Below are 21,939 nucleotides of genomic sequence, written 5' to 3' on the forward strand. Positions count from 1 at the left end.
TAATTTTTTTAAAAAAAGCTTCTTAAATTTGAATATATTCTGGTTTCTTCACTCCTCTGTGACAGTAAACTGAATATCTTTAAGTTGTGGATAAAACAAGAAATTTTAGGTAGAAAATGTGTTAGTTAAGGTGGTAGGGTTGGGTTTGCCGATGGGGGGGGGGCGAAAACTATTTAATAAACATATGCTATAACAGTGTTACTCGCATGGCTCCCATTATCCTCCGTGACATGCTCTCTTCCACTTCGCCTGACAACTCTTCTCCAAAACAAACAGCGCTGAGATAACAGAGCTCAGCCCATAGCTTCACTCACTCAAAGCAGATAGTATGCGTGAAATAAAAATAGCACATGTAATTTCACTGTGTGTACGCTACGATAACTAACCGTAATAGCGTGTAATGATGAAAAAAAACAGACAACGGCTGTGTCTCAAAGACCGGGCAACAGTCGGGACATTGAGAATCCACGCGCGAGAGGTGATGGATAGTTCCAGTCACTTCGTCATGTATTCACTTCGTTGAAACAAGAGAAGAAAGCCTCACTGATGTGACGAACAGGACAGATACATATCTAAATGCTCTCTGCCTGCCATATGCCAACGCTCCGGTAAGTCCACTCACTCCGTCTCTGCCCGGGTATGCCCCAGCTGCCCGCACATTTGTTGACAAACTCCCACAAACAATGAGGCACACAACGGTGAAATGGCGATTTATCCCTTTAAATGTGAATAAACGACATATTGCTCCCCAAATTTCTCTCTCATATTGCTCCTCATAACCACTGAAAACTGTCAAAAAAACTAACCCAAAGTCCAATTATTATGGACGTTTTCTGACATTAAGCGTTTCTGCTTCATTAGATTTAGATCTTTCCCTTTTTCTTTTTTTTTTGATGACGTAGTTAAGGCGGCAGGCGTGTGTTGCTTAGGCGGCCGCCTTAACTGCAAAGTGCTGCGGGAAACCCTGTACTATCTTGGGCTTTAGAAAACACTGATCAACATGTTTCACCATTTTCTGACATTTTATAGAACAAACAACTAATCGATTAATCGAGAAAATTATCGACAATGAAAATAATCGTTAGTTGCAGCCCTAATAAAAACAAATCATGCTACAACATCTGTGAGTCAGCTGCTAAGCAGCAACCTCTTCAGTGAAAAGTAAAAAGATTTACATGATGTTGTTGACCTCAGGTGTGACGAGATCTCTTCCCACGAAAATGTAAAAATTATTTCGCGATATCGGTCACAAGTGCAGAGCAGCCGCCAGTAGATGAAGTCTGACCTGGTTGGTCTTATAATACATCTGGCTTTGAAGATGAGTCTGGCTTGGACCTCTAAATTAGCGTAGAAGATCCCCTGCCTGTTCGCCAAAGTTGACTCTGAGTTCACTTCTGCAGAGCGGTAGTGGAGTTGCAATTGTAAAAGCTGCCGGTAGAACCCAGCGTTAGAATGCCAGAGTTAGGGTACGGCCGCTCGCTCTCTCTCTCTCGCTCTCGCTCTCGCTCTCGCTCTCGCTCTCGCTCTCGCTCGCGCCCGACACACACACACGGACTGCAGCGTGCAGTTCAGTGTGGGGCTGACTTGGGCAGATCACTCTCTTTCTCTGTCTTTTTTTAAATGAGTCGAAAGCAGAAAGCAAAACCTAACTTTACTTTTAATGGTATTAAACAAAGAGAAATGTTCTCCCCTCGTCTTAAAATGGTCATAAATCAATACAAGAGCAGCCTACTGCTGCAATGAAACGGTTGGTTACGTTGTAACCTTGGTTCTCTGAGTAAAGACTATTTTTTCCAGTCCTATTTCTTAATTGAAGTTTTCTTTAAAATAGTGTTAAAATCTTGTCTCGTCTCGTTCTCGTGAACCCAATCTCGTGTCTCATCTCGTGAGCTGAGTGTTTCGTCACACCTCTATTATTGACAATGTCTGTTTTCTTGTTTGCTCGTATGGATTTGATTTAATGACAACATACAGGAGCAACTCCGTAGTTTTGTGCAGCCAATCATTGATTTTGTTCCTCCTTGAATACATCGCCAAGGAGAGTGGTGCCAGCTCACAACTTCGACCACATTAAGAGAACATAACTTTGAGGTAAGGAAGGTAAGAGATTGTTTATGATAGCTTACTTGTAGTAGCAAGTGTCAAGTTTCTGCTGATTAATTTTCAAAGTAAACAGAAATAAATAAAAATCAAATGGCTGCCTAACAGGCCAAAATAAATCTAACAACTTATTTCATGCTTTGGAGAATGGGTTAGTAATAATAATGATAATGATAATCAAGTAATTGTTTTGGTAGTTAATGGGGTACAACATGAAAAATCATTGGTATCCTTTTAAAACTGATGGGGTTTTTTTTGGACCGGGAATTTGTTAGCCTATGCAACCAAGAGAAGACTCTAATGTGAACCATTAGATCCCAGTGGAACCTCTTCACCGCAGGGAACCAAAAACGCGGATGAAAACCTGGTAAAGCTAGATGTTCCACAAAGTTTTATTCATAAATTTTGAGCCAATCCCCCACTGAGCATAATGAATTATCAATGTTGCACTTTCAAACACTGCCAGCATTCCCATATATGCAACATGGCAGAATACGGTTGATTGTGGCAGCCACAGTACAGCCGACACTCCAGCATTCAGTAAATATTCATAAGGTGGTAATCTGTGCAGAGAAATATCTGTGACCGCTACATCTGTCAGTTCAGTTTGCGCTGCATCTGGCCTGTGTTGTACCAAAGCCAGTTTCTCTAAATAAAGACAGACTTTTTGCATCCCCAGCTCCCACCCTCTGTTCTACACACAACAGTTCCGCTCACCAGTGCCAAGCAGCCCAAATTAAATCAGGCTTAAATAAGATATATCTCCGTCTCGGTATGCGAGGATAGACTGATCCTCACATCAGCGCTCTGACATTTCTCTCAGGCCGCGGGACGCCTCTGAAGGATTACCTTAGTGGGAGTGGGCTGCATTAGCTAGCCCATGACGAGTCACTCTATTGATAGCCGTGGCAGGTACACCTCAGCAAGGAGCCCTTGTGCGGCCTGTGGAGAGAAGTGAAATCAGTATAAATTGTGGGTGTCAATTCCAAAGGGGAAAGCTGGTCATCTGTAAAAGAAATGATGTACGAGCGCATAAGGATGGGTAATTCCACTCCTCTGCCAAGAGAGGACGTGGAGAAGATGACATTCCCTCCTCTGGCCTGTGACAGGACTTCAGAGTTTCTTCTAGTCATTTTTGTGCCTCTCTTTCTTTCTCTTAATTCCTATTTCTTATTCTATTTGCTCTTTGGGATTCATTCAAACTCGGAAATATCCAGACTTTAGCCCCAGACAACCAGGCAGTCAAACAGACAGATAAACACAAACACACACACACACACACACACACACACACACTGATACACACCTTCCTATTGATTTGTGCACCGCTGAACCATTGTTTCTCCGTGTTAGAAAGTGAAGGGAGCGATGACCCAACTATCAATCAAGAAGTAAGACAAAAGCAACACCTTCTTCCTCAACAGGCATGCACGCTATTTGTCAAGTGACGCATCGCATTCTCAAGGTTGCATCAAACTGACAGGCTGTGCCAAAGCAAATGTTGAACACCTTTTGATGCAGCCTTTACAAATTTGTTTAATGAGGAATTGATTTTCACCCCTCCTCTTTTGTGTGTGTGTGGAGGAGGCAGGCTGTCCCTCAGGCCTGGTAACAGCAGGTGGTTCAGCTCCACAGGAGCAACAATCAGACAGAACAGGCAGTAAGGAGCAGCTCACTGGGCGGAATGACTCACAGACACGGCCATTCAGACGCACATGATGATGGCTGCAGCCTGCCTCTTTCACAGCCACACCAGGCTGCTGGGCTCGAACGGGTAGAGAGACTCCTCTGATGCTAATGTGCTGTAGCCTAATGTTGTGGAAACAGATGGAGCTCAGTCATCAGGATTGAATGAAACAGTAGACAGAGAGGTAGAAAACATGCTTTGGACTGTGAGTGATCTCATGAAAACATCAGAGATCAAATACATCAGGTCTGCTACTTTAAAGTTTGGCCGCATGGACGGAAGAAATATGAATAAAACATGGGGGAGGTCTGAAGTAACATGGCTGCCAACAAAATGGGAGGTTTGGAATTTCTAAGCAAAACATTTATTCACGACCGGCGCGGTGAATACAAAATATTGTTTGAAGGAGGAGAGCGGCCCTGACAGGAATAGTGAAATACAATTGATGGATTGCAGCATTATTGATTGGTTAAACACAGGGATTTATCTGCCATTGACTGAAATGCATATAAATCATCATCATCATTTCTATTCTGTAGGCTAACAGCCAATGAGGGAAAAAAAGGCCAAGCCGAGAGAGGATGTCATCTTAGCTAAAGAATGCATTTGGCCTTCTTCCCCTTTTTATAATAACTCACAGAAGATGGTCAAGTCTTTCTAAATGGGTTAATGAAATCTAAGACTTTACCCAGCTGAGGAAGAAGCGATCGATTCCACTGTGGGGAGGAAATCCTAAATCACCATGCCAGTTCAGATTAATCATTGGACGCGCTGTATGACATTGCTTTGCATAATGGAAGTGATCACACCCTCTCGGAGAGGAGTTTGGAATAACGATCAGGGAATGATCAGTCAAAGTCAGAAAACAAGTGCCACAAATAGAAATGAAAAGGTGTCAGCCGGTCACTTCAAAGAAGAGAGATTAAATCAAATGATTTCAAAAGTTTCTCGCCTCTGTTGCAGATAACTATTTGTCTGGGGAATAACGGGCAAACTGTGTCAATGGTGGCTGGACTAATATGTTCCAGCGAATGCAGTGAGTGGCTTGATTATTTTCACCTGAAGAAAATTACCCTTTTTTTCCCTCTCTCTCTCTCTCTCTCGCTCTCTCTCTGACAAACATCTTTGATTGACCTGCCGGCTCTGCTAGGCCATCCAGCAAATCAATGGCTTGCAACATTCATGATGGAAAATGTCCCGGATATCGCCTCTACTAAAGGAAGGAGAAAATTGTTTCATGAGAAGGTGTCCCTGAACGGTCGTGATTGACATGTCTTCAAACACGAACAACTCGAGGTGCGGATCTGTCAGCAGTGATCCGCGCTAAGCCGTGGCAGAATAAGATGAGGATTGGCGCAACTAGAAGTCCAGCTGGGGTGGATGTCTTCGCTGTGACATTGTGGACTATGACAGGCTCCTGTTCTCCCACAGAAAGGCAGAATTTATGGAAATGGAAGTGGAGTGTTGAGACAGGTGGGAGCTGATCATTGTCTGTCCCATGCACCAATCAGGTGAAACCCTGCAGGGCTGAATTTAAAGCAAATGTGCCCTATAAATCTCCAGGTTTCCCTGGGCCGCCTAATGAAAACTAATAGACAGACTGTGGAAGGAGCCATCTATCCTGCTACTTTCCCCGCCCAATAACGGGTTACTCTCCTGTTGGTGGTGAGATAAAGCTATAAAGTGCTTACACGGAGGTTTCTCTGGGGAAAGTCATGTTAAAAATTAACAAGCTCAAAACGAGACTTCTTTAACTACTAATGTCACCTAAATATAGACATGGATCACAACTTAAATATGTTGTTAAATATGGGTCTTACACTATCTGTTTAACAAACTGAGGCAAGACAGCCTGACGAGAAGGAAATTATACTGTACATGTCCTGCAGTCTTTTAATATACAGATGTAATTTTTTTCATGCATTTTCAGCACAATAATCAGAAAAACTGTTATACTGTTATTACTGTCACCAGTAATACATATTTCTGTAAATATCTAGGTGTAAGTGTAAGCCTGTATGTGTGCATGTTGCATGTTTATGAGTGCACCTTTGCGCTCTATAATAACATTTTATTCCAGAGAGCAGGGACTGGGGCTCATCCTGCGTGGCACCAAAGGGTGGAGAGAGAGAGAGGGGGAGACGGGGAGGCTGTTGGTGATCTCAGCCTGCAGATAGGCACCACGGAGACGTTCCCAAATAGAATGTGACTTTGATTTCTCACCTCATTTCACTCTCAGCTGTCGGATAGGTTTCTGCTCAGATGACATCTCCTTCACAACGATGCGCAAAAATGTGGAACGGCTCAGAAATGAGGCAGCTGCTGCCCTACATGCAAGGCAGTCTCCGTGACATCATCACCTCCGCCGCTCTCCTGTGACTCAACAACACTGACAACAACAATTACAACAACAAAACTTAAGCCGCAGCCATGCAAATGATGCACTGCATCTGTCCCCCCCTACTGTTCCCCCACCTTGGCATCTTTGTCTGCTTCTCTGTCCCCCAGCAGCCGTGACCCATTTATCTCTGATGTATCAGCGTCTTGGTTTTACCTGTGTGACACGTTGACTCAGACTTTCACAGAGCAGCTCCATTAGCAAAGCGCTATCTCTGAAAAAACTAAGAGATTGACATTTGACACCTTAATGTGTGAGGAAATTTAGTTTTGGATTACTGACTCCCTTTTCTAATAGGCTTGTAACAAATAGTTAAATAGTTAACAAGTTATTTATCACTGCTTTTTGAGACGCTAATAAGGACAGATTTTAGGGTTGCCAGGTTGTGAAACATCCCTTTCTATTTTGTAAAAATGCAGTTGTAACACTGCGCTGTGCAATGAAAACCGTGTATCTCCAAATGTGGTAAATTTGAAAGGTCTCAGATAAACGGAAGGATTATGTTTTCCTTTTAAGGGTGGCGAAAATAAAAGTTTGACAAGACAAAAGATTGACATTTTGGAGATTTCACACGACAGCAACAAAATGTTGGTATTCCATTAATAAATGCTTCCTTCTTTCTAAGTCTGCAGTTAAAACTGTTAAACGATCAATGTGAATGAAGGGTTCTTATAATGAAGTCGGCAGCTGTAAATGTTAATAAGATGTTAATAAATTGATTTTGATCCAGAAAATCCCATTAATAGGAAAAACATTTGAGTTGTGAACTCCCTTCGACTGGTTAGTTCTAATTTTCTGGCATATAATCTACAAAACATTAGTAAATAATTTATTACCTTTAATACATCCATAAGTTACAACTTACTGCATAAACCTAGGGTGCCTAATTAGAAAGTAGTATCTGCACTTATTCATCAAATGTGTTTTATTTACCTTTGTGCTGCAAATAGTGTTTCCGCTTAACTTATAGATGCTGTACTGGATGTCCAGACACCCTTCTCTGTGTTGTAGGTGTATAATTCACATCAAAATGTGTTTACAGTGTCTCAGATGGTGTCAGCCGAAGGTGTCCCTGGTGGAAAATGATGGAAAACAACAGCAACAAATGGCTATTTCCAGCTAAGCCCAAATCTCCCGTGCAGTCTGACCACATACAATAAATAAGATATGTGTCCCCTTCCGTAACTCTATCCTGTCATCGCCGGGGGGAGTTGAACAGGATTGGGGAGTATAACCCAAGTCACCAGCAGGCTGACCAGTGCAGAGGATATACTAGCTCAAACTGCAGTAGCTGGCCATGGATTTTTTTTTAGCCATCAGGGACAGCTCTGCAACAGTATCTACTCGAGCCGTCTAGTGAGAACATATCTGACTCATATCTGTGATCGGCTGGCTGGGTCTGTGTAAGAGACACCAGCAAACTGCCTCTGTCCTTGTGAGGGATTATTAGGGAAATGGAGACACTGAAACAATCTGCCTGCGGTTGCCGGACCAGGTCATTTTCAAACCTGTTAACAGTCGCCCATGTGGTGTCATGAGGCTTACTTACCACCTGCTTGGCTTGTATTCCGACCAGATCTGCTCCACTTGGCGATGAATACTATCTCAATGAGACAGCTGGGTACTGGTAACTACTCTCCAATGTTTCATCAACAGGGATTCATGTGTTATTCATTTGCTCCGGCTGCTGGCCGGTGGCCATGTGATGACTGTTGATCACTGCAGTTGTGTACTGTATTGAGATTTTCGCCCTGGTAAATTCCACTGTTCATTATTCTTCAGACATCTCTGGGCGAGGCACAGAGCTACGGTTTAAACCATATGAATAACCCAATCAAGTAGACATCCTCAGGAACTATAGCTGGCTTATAATCAAATTATAATCAAATTCTCATGGAGTTTAAGAGGCATCATAAAACTCTGCTCAATAATTCAAAGAGCAAATATGATATTACCAGGCCTTGTTTATAAATCCACCAGCCTGCCACCCATCAGTGAGCACTTTTGCCCCAGAGCAACTCTGGCTGGTCCTCCAGCTGCAGAAGTCGGAGAGGGCTAGCAGCCACGATATTAAAAAGGGGAAACCACTTGCTGGTTCTGCAATATAAGTGTAAATATGGGCACCTTAGAACAACTGGGTTATGAATAATGGAAGAAGGTTGCCCTTGGTATTCATGAGAGGGGGAACATTCTGCCACTCAAAAACGGAGAGAAATCTCCAAATCTCGCACTGTACTTCGCTTTGCCTCAGAACGCGGTCAGAAATGAGACGGCAAAAGTAACGCTGCCGGATGCTGCAGGCCTTTGGTTGAGTTTGCTTGTCTTTCTTACCCCCTTTTTGTGTAAGAGATGCATCTAAAATGCTGCTGGAAGAGGGATCTGTTGCAGTTTTTGACAATAAATAAATAGATGACGCCGCTGCCTTTGCTGGCAAGCATCAATGCAGAGGGGTCATTTTGCAATGACACTGCGAATCATTTCACAAGTGAGAAATTACAGCAAACAATTAAACTTAGAGGAGCTCAAGAATAGAATATATGTTTTCATACTCTTGTTTTTTTTTTGTGAAGTCTTCTAAATTGTCCACACTGATTTCTTTCCATTAAGCGATAACTGTCTCAGTTCTGAATTACTGTTGCTGTGCACTGCTGAGTGGGCTGCCTCAGCCGTCTGAGGGGTCAGCTCTCTCATTAGACAGTAGTTAGTGAGACTGGGCTGAAGTGTAAAGTAGGGCTGGGCGATAGGGAGAAAATCAGATATCACGATATTCTTGACCAAATAACTCGATATCGATATTGCGGCGATATTCTAGGGTTGACAATTGGTGCTTTAACAAAATACCTTCACGCTTAGATTTTAGATAAATAATCATCAGTAATGTGGACATAATGTCTAAGTGGGGAAAAGGCAAATAATAGAACAGCTAGAACAGTCTGGTAAGTTCAGAAAAGTACATCACTCTACTGTAATTTATAAAATACTGTAAAATATATTGATATAATTTTGATATATTGCTCAGCCCTAGTGTAAAGACAGAATCTGTATTGATGACTTCTGATAAGTTGCTATTGACAGTGGTCACTCAGAGTTTACTGCTGAGCCCTTTAACTAGGGACATCTGAGGCCTGTTTCAACAACATAGGAAACATACTGTATCTGTGTTGTAAAGCAAGGCTCACACTTTCACCAGACATGCTTCAATGGCTAAATCCTCTCCAAAACACAACAGATGAGTGCAGAATGTTTCCAAAGCTAAAACTCCACACTGCTAAAAAGGCTAAATACTTGTTATTGACTTGGTAAGTAAAGCCAATACATTAGAGGAAAAATCCACCTCATATACTCTCACTGCTGCATATTCAAAGTGTTGTAGTTTACTGTTGTGGTGTACCCACTTCTCTTAAGCCTTCCTCATTTACTTTTCTTCTACAATGACTTCTGTCAGAGAAAAGGCCTCAACTTCTTCATTTTCAGTTGAGTTGCGAAGAAGGCAATAACTAGTGGAGACCGATAAAACCACCAAGCCTTTCAAATTGACACAGATATGTAACACACATTGGCATTAGCTTTTGTTTTTATTTACTAGTTTTGAAGTTTGTCAGGATACATCGGTTCTTTGAAATAAACACCACAACTACTATATTTATATATCAAGAAACAAGTTAGAAAATGACTTGGCTGCTATCTAAACATATCCTACAGTAATCAACTAAAGTGAATGCAATTAACACATTATTGAAGTAATTATTAGCCTACTGGAAGACCACCACCACCTTTACAATTTCGGTTTGATTTACTGACAAATATCACTCTTAAGTGTATCTCTGACTGTTGAGCCATGCACTCAAACTCCAGGTGACAGAAGAGAGGACCATGTGGACTTTTTTTTGCCCTGGATTTCACCTCTCAGGCTACATATATCCACTGTACCAGGCCCCCAGGAAGTGCTGCAGGCTTTAAAGCCAATTTGACATAGTAGCCAAACGGTGATGCCATGGGGCCCAAAATTGAATTGAAAAACTGAATTCAATTCAATTCAGTTTTATTTATAGTATCAATTCATAACAAGAGTTATCTCAAAACACTTTACAGACAGAGTAGGTCTAGACCACACTCTATAATTTACAAAGACCCAACAATTCCAGTAATTCCCCCAAGAGCAAGCAAAATTACTTGTTTCACTATTAGAATTTCATCCATTTGGTCCGATAACATTTGGGAAGTCTAGAAGAGACGCGCGATTAAATCATGGCGCCTGCTCTATGGTCGAGCTACAAAGATTAATCAATGAATCAATTAGTTGTCAACTATTAAGTGAATCGCCAGCTATTTTGATAATCGATTAATTGGTTAACATTCTCTGATTCCAGCTTCTTAATTGTGAATATTTTCTTGTTTCTTCACTCCTCTATGACAGTAAACTGAATATATTTGAGTTGTGGACAAAACAAGACATTTGAGGACGTCATCATGGGATTTCGGAAACACTGATCGACATTTTTCACCATTTTCACATTTTATAGACCAAACAACTAATCGATTAATCGAGAACATAATGGACAGATTAATCAACAACGAAAATAATTGTTAGTTGCAGCCCTAAATCCATGCAGCACACCTTATTGGTGGTGGGTGTTGTGATGCCTGCAGGCACTACTCAGGGCTAATTCCCCCTCCTCTGGATGTTTATTATTGTTTTTTATTTACAGTTAATATTCACCTTAAAATAATGGAACAATAATCAAAGATAAAGCAGTGAAGGATGGTGCTCTTTGCAGTAAAGATGGAAATACAACATTATCTCTTATAAAGCATCACTTACTCCATTTATGAAACTAAACATGATTAGAGGGTTAGTCCATTAGGAATTCAGCAATTTACATGATCATAAATATACATAAATATATATATTTGTTTTGTTTAGGGAACCTCTGTAGTCATTGTGTCCCTCTCTACATCTGAACCGACACCATTGCTCTGATTTATTGTTACTGTATTACATCTTTTTTAACGTATTGTGTGAATGAAAGGATGCACACACAATTCTAATTTCTCTCGGGGCAAAAACCTGAACCAAACACGATCAAATAAGTTTCTGCAATTTGAATGTTCATTGATCTCATAATAACTTTTGTCTCATCACGTAGTTATCAACAAACTGAGACATCATTTTAGTCCAATTACTTCTTGAATGTCACGGTGCTTAGCAGGCTTTGTTTCCTCCATCCAGGTAGATAAATAGGTTTTTGTGATATCATCCATAAAAACTAAAACTTGTCTCCGCTCTGGGGCTACACGGGCAAAGAAAGAGCTCCATATATACTTTGCAGCTACCGCATTGGCTGCTAATATAATTTGTAAGAAGAACATAAGATGTAACATCCCATTGCGGCGGACACATTTGAATACAGAGTCGAGCGATTAACAGAGAAATCATGCATGAGTGAGCCTGCTTACCGATCTGCTCTGTGTATTGGCCAAAACATCCATATATTAAAGCTCGCTGAGCCTAATGAACATCCTGCACTTATTGATGATCCCATTGTTGTGTGGAGGAATTTACATAATCGCTACTTTACTTTGGTTAAATTTGACATACCTCCCTTCCTTTTCACTTTAGCTGAAATGGTAATATTGTCTCATATGGGTGTTTGTATTTTGAGAAGGTTTAAAGAACAGTTTTTGTTTAAATCACTTTTTTCTTTGCACACAGTGGAGTACAAAGTAATGTTTTTTGTTGTTTTTTTTTATACCAGTTTCTACTCCCCGTGTCGCATCATCATTATATCTCACAATATTTTCTGCTGAGACAGGGACTTGCAGAGAGTGTTTTTATGTTCGGGGGAGTGGAGAAGGCGCAGGGGGGCGAGGAGGAAGGAAGCAGAGAGATAATAGTTTGAAGGCTGTGTCAGTCGTAGGCAGGCTTCAGAAAACATCAGGGCAGCATTCAGAGATAAAAACAGGTATACCACCCCATCCTGTCCTTAGAGCAACTGTGCTTTGATATTTTCTAAAAAATCCATTGATGTCTCTGACAGCAGTTTTCCTATTTTTTTCCCTTCCTCTGTAATGACAGTGTGATGCTCTGTGAATGTTAAATCAGGTTGTTTCAGTTCAGAATCTGAGTTCTGTCAAATTCACTGAGTTTAAGTAGCACTCATTTAATCAGCAAGGACAAATGTAGACTAACTTCAAAAGCTCAACAAATTACTATTTAAATTGAATTCAATTATTTATTTTAGTTAATGAACATTGTTCTGGAAAGACACAAAAATACAGAAAAGGAAATAATAACCCATGAAAACTGCTTTATTTTCTGAATTATATTTGTATTTGGTTGTGCACGTTTGGTTGCATTTGCTATGTTTTGTTGTGTTTTCTGTGGTTGCAGGGCATCTTTTCTATGCTGCATTTGTTGTCAATCAGTGCATTACCTTTTCATGGCCACCGCACTGTACTTCAGCCTTAAAGAAAAATAAAAATTCAACATGGTTATATATAATTCATTTCTAATTGTAAACAAGATGGCAAATATTGTTCAAAAATAATAATGGCTCAATTTTGCTAAATTGAAAATGAGAGATTATATAAAATGAGTCAAACCCTGTTTATTGTCAGCAGTTGACAGTGGATCTGTGCTGATAGAAAGCTTTTGAACAGATTGTATGTGTGAAACAAAACAATGACATTCTGCTGTGTGGTAATAATCTTTCTGATGTTACTGTCAGTGAACTCATTTCAGCTCTTCAGGTTTTCAGACAGGGTTGTGTACCCAAGCACTTCATTTTAAAACCACACACACACACGCACACACACACACACACACACGCACACACACACACACACACACACACACACACACACACACACACACACACACACACACACAGGATGCATTTTGCACTTGCACATACATACATAATGGCAAAATTCCTAGCACTTCTGAATAGAGACCCATTTGCCAATTCTTGATTAATTTGTTTTACCGTTGTTTGTCATGAGGAATTCAATTAATTTCCCAAAGTGGAACAATACTGGGCCTAATCAAAATAAATGAATCCACAAAACCACATCATTGCTATTTATTACAAAAACACATTTCTCCAATTTGGTATGATGCTTTCCAATATCCATGGGCTGACCTGTTCTTCCCAGTTAATTAAAAGACCTAACCAGTTATGCTCAACTTAGCCCTTCAATGGGCTCAGACATATTGCAGCCAAAGCTGCTCTTACAGAAAGTTAAATAGGCTTGACTCAAGTCTGGCTGCAGTGATGCCTTACCTTAGATGCCATGTAGTAGAAAGTCATGCTGACTAAGTTATGTTCAAGTTCATTTACCCATGTGCGTCTTTATTGAAAGCATATCTAAAAAGAACTTTACAGAGACATACAACATAAGGAGAAAGGAGTAAAACACAATGAACAAACAGTGACACAATGAAAAGGCATGAAAGGACAGAATGACATTAAAATGACTACTACTTTATTATTTAACAATGCATCATTTTTTGTAGGTAAAATCTTAATCTGCAAAGTAGGAAGTAAGGGACTGTAAATTATTAGGAGAAGGGGGAGGATTAGGTATTTTCTTTTCACAGGTAGGGTTGTCTTTTTCAGGGCAAAGTAGGGGAGGTATTCAGGGGAGTGTGTTGAAGTTGTTTTCTAAGTCAAAAGCAGGGTCGTAAGAAAATATTAATGATGCTCGGCAGGGCCTTGCTTAAAAATAAATAAATACATAAAACAAAATGAAACACAAGCTTCTGCCCTCCCTTCCAACCCCAAACCGAAGTAGTATTGCAGCATGACATAGAGATACTAATTAAGTAAAGTACAGTATACCTCAAACTAGTACTTGCACTTAGCAAAATTTGAACAATGGAAAAAATATGTTGAGCAGTCAGTCAGGGATCCATTAGCCTTTATTGTGTTTTTATCCTAATTGATATGCATTTAGTATATCATATATATATATATTTATATATATATATATATATATATATGTAGTGCTTTACTTTGTGATTGATGCGTTAAACCCAGACAGCTGCAGCTCCTGCAGCTCTGCTCCACAGTTACAGACTGAGATCGACTTGTTTTGCCTTTGCCTTTCCTGTGCTATAGACCCACTGAGACTTGCTCTGCTGCGCCATAAGTAACGTATACAGCAGCGCATGTCAACTCACAAGTGACTGCCACAAATATCAGACAATCCGGATGAGACACTTTATCACATTTCATTGCTTTTCAAACGTATTCCAAGACAAGGACAATGTGATTTATTATTTATGCTCCCAAAGCCACCTTATCCTTCTCTGCCAATGGGCAGACTAAAAATAAACAATTCATTTAGGACTTCTAAGCACAGATAATGGATGCTTTGGGCTTTATGCAGTCTGACATTGTCATCTTTGACATAATGCGCTTTGAAGTACAGAGAATACTGTATATATTATTAAATAATCAACCAAACCAAGTCTTCTTGAGAACTTCTACTCCCCTTCTTGCATGAGAGAAAATTTATATTTTTGCATAAAACCTTCGCAACAGTTTGATACAAAAATGTGAGATCAAGAAAGAGTTAGGTCGCATCATCAGATGCAGCCCTGAACTGTGTGTGTTTTCTGTGCCTTTAATTTAAAGCAATTACACTCTCAGAAGGCAATGGGAGTCTGGGTTACAGGACAAGGTTACCTTGCCAGGCTGCTTATCATGGAGAAAGTGGCCTGCTAGGACAAAGCAATTCAGAATTTTATTATCATTCAAATTAGAACATATAGAGGGGCTTCTATCCGATTGGTGAAATAATGGGAGTCATTTATCTAGGTCTCACCGACCTTTCATTTTCCATTCATGTCTTATTAGTGGAGCATACATCATCATCCTGCCATAATTAAAAAGAGAAAATCAAATTGATTGTGGGGAAAAATGGTGCATGCAGGTAGAGATTGAATAGAACTGTATGTTCTTTGTAGCCTCATTTCTGTAGTGGGCTTTAAATGGCCTTTTATGTGTTGATTTTCTTTTGTTAGTTGACTTCTTGGTCACACAGAAGCCCAGAAGGGACAGTCACCAGACGTCATAGGTGTTTATCAGCTCTGGGCTAGCCACGGCCATAATCAGAATATTAGAGGCCCAGTGATTAATGCTCCATGTGACTGAAGGAAAGGTTTCTCACGCATATTAGTCTTCGTAATGGATTTATGAAAAAAAAAAAAAAGAAAAAAATGAAAGTCCCATGAACTGTTGACTGAGATAAGACAGGATTTATGATGTAAAAGTGTGTATTTTGGAGTTCTTGTTTTCAAGGCCATGCAATACTGTGAGAAAACTACGTTATTAAATAACAAATGATAGACAGTATTTTGGATTGAAAGTGATTGGAACGGTGGAGCCTGGGTTGTCAGAGAGTTTCAGTGGAGATAGATACAGAGAGACAACGGTGTGATTACTCATCAAAATCTTAACGAATTGTATATGGAAGGATGTTGTTATAAATCCATTAATGTTTACAGACGTCCACAGCACATTTAGCATCAACAAATCCAGATAGGAACTGAAAGGAAAGTAGTTAACTACTCAACACACTGCAGTTCAATGAGCATAACTCAATGCTGTGTCTTCTCACTTATCTATTTGAAGCTTGCAATTCACCAGGGGTCCATGATGGAGAAGATAAATGGGGTAAGAGTTACCCTCAAAGTGGCCCTAATGAGAAATCTGTGGGAGATGCTCATATTTTATCTGCAAAATAGAACAAAACAATTCTCCCCAAAGCCCTCTTAAATGCTAATTGAATAGTAATGCAATGCCTCAGGCATCTTGTTGTCAGCTCATTTGGGCAGTGATTTGTCTCAATCCGTCATAGGATTCTCACTTTTGGCACGCTCTCAATGAACTGCTCAATGTGCCATTGAAATTCAATTTCATAAATCCCTGTGCTGTACAACAGCCTCTTTGCCAGGCCTGCTTTACACTTTGTCATCCCAATCCCTCTTTTGCAGGGAGATTTGCTTCTTGAACTTTGTGAAATCAGCCTCATATTCTTCCCTCCCATATTTCTTTGCTTTGGAAGTAGCAACCTGGACAGATAGTCCAGTTGCTTTGTGATCCAAGTAACCTCACAGTTAAAACATATTTAATCGCCATTCTTTGTCATGTGAAAATGGATTGACCGAGAAACATAACAAAGTCTTATCTCACTGCTGCACTAATAAAAATGATGGATAACATGGGAGCCTGAAATGATTGGAGACAATTGGATTTCGCCCACATTATGTAATTCAAACGCTGCTTGGAGAACAAGCTGGAGTCTCAGGTTCCTCCTTGACTTCTCTCCACCCGGCATTATGAAGAGGCCACAACAAAACCCTGCTGAAACAGAAACAGAAGCTGCTTCAAAACCATACAGTAGCTGCAAGCAATAATCTATGCTGCTTAAAACACTCAGAACAGACGAATGCAAAGGTTGACCTGCTGTACATAGATGATCAAAAATGTTAAAACTACCATAAATAATATTGGTTAAATGTAGGGATGTCCAGATCTGATCACGTGATCGGAAATCGGGCCCGATCACGTGGTTTCAGACTCGATCGGAATCGGACGTTACCTCCCGATCAGGACTCGGATATATATGTATATATATTCTCATTATTTTTTACACATCTATAGTTATGCGGTGGCACAGAGTTAGACCCTTTTGACTCCACACAGTAACAGCAACGCGTGCGGCATGACATCACTTTGTTGCAGAGACGCTATTGGTTAAATGTCGGCAAAGTAGAACACGGAAGCAACTTGAAGCGGAAAGCGCGAGTATGTCTGCGGTCTGGAGGTATTATAAAGTTGATGACAACAACATTGCCATAGCAAACTGTGAGATATGTAACAGAAGTGCTTTTTGTTTGTTAACATACTTGTTGAATGTTAAAATAAGGTGAATTAAATAAAAAATAAGGAACATCCTGGATCTGTTTTTTCGCTCTCCTTTTTTCTTTTTTTATATATTATAGACGTATCGGATCGGGACTCGGTATCGGTAGATACTCAAAATCAAATGACTCGGACTCGGACTCAAGGGCAAAAAAACCTGATCGGGACATCCCTAGTTAAATGTACTACTAATTCTTAAAGCTGCACTTATCAATATTTTCATATTACTAATAGATCAATGAAAATGAACCCACAAAGAACCAGAATCCAACTCTACAGAACTTTTTTTATGCTATGTTCAGCTCCTTGTTTTGGTTTATAACCCACAACTTTACAACTTTACTCTATGGTTCACTGTCACTGCTCTCCTCCATGTTGTTTTCTCAGATGCAGCAAACGAAAAAGCTCTCATAAACCCATAATATGCAGCAACATACAGACACAGTTAATGACTAGCTGGTAAACATAGTGGGGTATGACTTTAATTGAATCCTAAATCCATTCCATAAAGACATGCATTCTAGGTAACTACAGTTGAAAATTAGCTGACTGGCTAACACTGGAACATTTACAGACATGTTGATTAATGTGCATTGTCCTACTAAATACCTCTTACAAAATGTAAAGTTGCTCCATATTTGCTGGATGTGCAAATAGATAATTCTTTGCTAACATGTTCATTATGTCAATGTTGTTGTTTTTTTAGCTTCTTTCTCCCCCCAAGTGGCCAAAAAAAGTGAGTATCTGAGCTCTTAGTGATTTATTGTCTCATTGTTTGAAAAAGTAAATGATGATCTGTAAGTTGCAAGGTAATGATACAAGCCACCATTGGACAACTTGAACCCTTTTTTAGATTGATGTACACCTAACAACCACTCTGTTTAGACCACTGATGTACAGTATTTGGCAAGGGTTCAAAGCAGGAAGTGCCAAATCTGACAAACTGCCCAACTCTGTGATTAATAACACCAACATCAACTTCAATTACTGATGAAATAAACACAGATCCCATTCAGTGAAACATTTAGTAATCAATAAATGCCTTGTATACACAAGGTAATTATTTTGTTCAATTTTGATTCCATGCAGCGATTGTTTTGCATAAGAAACGAGAGAGGTTTATCATCTCACAGCATCTCTGAAATATATTTGACTTACTGATAAAATATGTACCGTCTCTGTTGGGTACAGCATGTCTGCTTTCATTTGTAGGCTTACCCGCCACCCCCTCGTCCCTTATAAATTCATTTGCCGCCTCCTGAAGTTCAGCTTCAGTCCAGCAGTCCCTCGCAGTGTGGGGTGACAGAGCAGGTTAATTGCTGAATTTTGATTGTCATGCTGTAACAGATGAATGTGGAGGAGAAAGTATGGCGTTAACAGATTGCTATCTCTTGCTCGCAGCAGTCTGGTGTTGCATAATGGTGTCAGAGTGAAGAAATTTTAATCACAGAGGTATGTAATGACAAAAATCTACATATCATGGATGAGTAAAAATAATAGATGAACTCCTTCCAGCTGAACAAATACTTTGCATGTACTGTATATGTCAATGAACGGTATAATCCTCATTTCGTGATGTTAAATTTAAACCAGCTCCCATATCCCTGAGCTGGTTGGATTGAAAGCATCCACTCTAAATTATGATCACTCACAGATTTAAAAAACAAAAAAACAAGCACACAGTCATACTGTATGTTACAATACATCCAGTGATTGGTCCTTTAGGACCGACCAAGACACGCGGGTGGAATATGGCTACCACTTAACTACTTTTATATTTGTTGCTTCTAAAAGAATCTGGACTATTTCTGTTACAGCTTAATCAAAGTATATATATATATATATTTCACATTCCCCGTTAATAAAAACTCATAATGTTGAATATTGCACAGATGCTCTACACACAGATCCATATACAATATATATATATATACCTGTGTATAGGGTATCTGTGGGGAAATGTATTGTACAGTAGGGTATCATGCAATATTCTGAGTGTGTATGTTCTGTGTATACAGGTGTGTGTGTACAGGCTGTGTGCTGCTACCTGTTATCTCTAGAATGCCTGAGACAGATTTTTCCTAAGGGAGACAAAGGTTTATCATAGTGTAGATCAAAATTCCAGCAAATTGTCAGATTTCTAAATCTAAAAAGCTATTTTTTATTGTTTTCTATTTGTCTGGGATGCATTTTCGCCATGATTTTCACATGTTCCTTGACACAATTGGCACCACATCGGGATTGGCTAATGCAGATCACTTAAGATAATAGTATTTGTTTTCAATACAAATGGGATTAATTGACCTTACAAGATGGATCTTCCTCGCAGGGTACCTGTCAATAGCTGCTTGACACAACCATCTTCTGGGGTTGTCTGGATTTGTCTCTGTCTCACTAAGGAAAGGAATATTGTACCACATCATCTCAGGATTACACATTATTTTTCGTTGTTGCTGATGCCTAAGCCCTGTCTAAGCCCTCGTTATGTTTAATGGTGTGAGTTATTGCCTGCCCTGAGCATTGTAACTCACGAGACGCGGTGCATAGAACATTTATAGACCCTTCAGTCGCTATACAGGCTGAGGCCTGCTTACTGCTCATTGTGGTGCTGCTCTGTGATACCGGCATCTTAAAATTCTCACCTCAGGAGAAGACGATTTCAATAATTAATGTCCTTTACTGCATTGTTTTTGCATACAGTCTTAGCTTTTCAAGCATGCAGTGTTTATAGAGAGTAGCCTATAAGGATCCACTGAAGTGAAGTGGACGGGTCATATTAGGGGTCAACCCATTATCCCTACTAATGTGCTGTGAGATTGGTAGCTAATTGATATTGCATGCTAATTGATATTAGCGCTGGGAACATTACCACCTTTAGGCTTTACATACTGTCCACACAGACACAAATAAGAGAAGCTGTGGGCTAAGACTCATTTGGTTAAATCTTCTTTTCTCTCCACGGTTTTGTTTTAGTGATTTAAATTTGATATTCTGAAGCTCCAGCACAGGATATTTAGCCACACAATCTTTAACTGCAGGGAGGGAAGGAGATGTTGTTAGCCTGGAAACAGGGAGGACATTTGCAGGGGAAAGAGCACCTCTACAATACGCAGGGCAGAGCCAATTGTCAAAACAGATTCCTGTAAATTAAATAGAACTGTGAACATCAATATTCCAAATCATAACTGCATGAAATATTAAGAAAATATAATTTTAAGTGCAAATCAGCATTGTTCAGTTGGTGTGCATCCAAAGCAATCTGTCCAGTTTATAAAGTTTGAATAGAACAAGAAGTGTCAGCTACACAGGCGTGATTACAGGACCTGGACCAGGAGTCCTGTGGGAGTCAACGCTCTATATAGGGCACTTTAAATTGCACCAACCTGTATGAAAGGTGCTACAAATAACGTGATTGATTGATAAAGCCATATGACACTCGTAGATTGGGCTTTTTCCAAAAAGGGCATTTTGACATGTTGCAGCAGGAAAAAACACAGGTGATGATGATGATGGCTGAATTCCATTTAGCTGCTCCAGTTTTAGGGTCCAACTGTTTGTTCATGCTGGCTCACTGTCACACTGTCATGACTTACATAGACAGTTAGACCAATAGAATTCTTATTATGACCCTAATTAATTACTTGTTGAGGTATTAACACTACTTAACTAATTACTCAACAGCAAAACTAGTTAGTTAAACTACTTATGGCATTACTTTTGTTACTCATTCCAACTCCATCACAGGTGTAGCCTGGTTGACACCAGACCCTTCTCAGTTGTAACTGAGAGTGGGTCTGGGCAAGGTTCATTCACAGCCCATTTCCAAAGGGGCATCACCAACGGACGCCGCTCAAATGCCTCTGGGCACAATTGGATAGTCCTTCAACCAATCAGACCAACGATCTGGGTGACGTAGCAGCGACAGCGGCATCAACGAGTTGCTGCGCTTCGGTGGCCGTCATGTTGAATGTAAACAAAAAGCTGCTTGCTGTCGCTGCGCTATCGTCATCGTGTAAAGCCCACCTCAACGGTTATGATTGGTGCCTCGATTTGGAAAAATTGGAAATGGGCTTGAATGGGCTCTTGACTGGACTGACTTGCAGAGCAAATCTCAAATTTGCCGGAAGGGTTTTCCCAGTCTATCAAAGGTGCTTTTAAACAACTCCAAAGCCTCCACACATCACTTCTATATTTAATGCGTAGAAATAGAAAACAAGTCATTGCAATTTAAAAAACAGCTACACTTAAATTTGGAGGAATTTACTTAACATAAACAACAAGCTTAGCCCCCAAAAGTGGGCTATTTTGATAGAGTCAAAGCATGAGATATGTGGGATACCTGAACTGATGATCTGGCAACCCACTATACTAAAAGTTGCAGTTCTGGCAATAGTAGTAGCTTCTGAACAGTGATGAATGAGCAGGGTTTTTAAGTGGTTAGTAAACATTTCAAACATTTCAGAATTCAAAACATCTTTGCTAGATATAACTTCAGTATCAGTCAACTGATATTATATTTAAATTTAGCCATATTAGGTGTTGACTAATTTGTTTTGTATTAGGACAGAAAAGTGTGCGCTTGCGTGTTCTCAGGTACCGAGATTTGGCAGTGCTTGATTTAAATATTATTTTTTGGGCTTTACCGCCTTTAATTTTTGATAGGACAGCTAGGTGAGAAAGAGGTGGAAGACATACAGGAAATTGTCACAAGTCGGACTCAAACCCTGGACCTCTGCGTCGAGGAATAAACCTCTCAGTATATGTGCGCCTGCTCTACCCACTGAGTCAACCTGGCCACACAGCACTGCTTGATTTAACGTGAA

At 40.0% G+C, this 21,939-nt stretch overlaps 1 long non-coding RNA gene across 1 annotated transcript; it reads right to left on the reverse strand.

Annotated features, from left to right (window-relative positions):
- Nucleotides 1–1,242: 1,242 nt before the first annotated feature.
- On the reverse strand, nucleotides 1,243–21,101 carry LOC118494604. Its single transcript, XR_004896714.1, has 3 exons — nucleotides 21,092–21,101; nucleotides 8,800–8,802; nucleotides 1,243–1,394 (listed from the first exon to the last, which is right to left on the reverse strand). It is a non-coding gene; the product is annotated as an uncharacterized LOC118494604 (long non-coding RNA).
- Nucleotides 21,102–21,939: the final 838 nt, after the last annotated feature.

The sequence above is a fragment of the Sander lucioperca genome, chromosome 1 (genome assembly GCF_008315115.2).
Source record: "Sander lucioperca isolate FBNREF2018 chromosome 1, SLUC_FBN_1.2, whole genome shotgun sequence".
NCBI lineage: Eukaryota > Metazoa > Chordata > Actinopteri > Perciformes > Percidae > Sander > Sander lucioperca.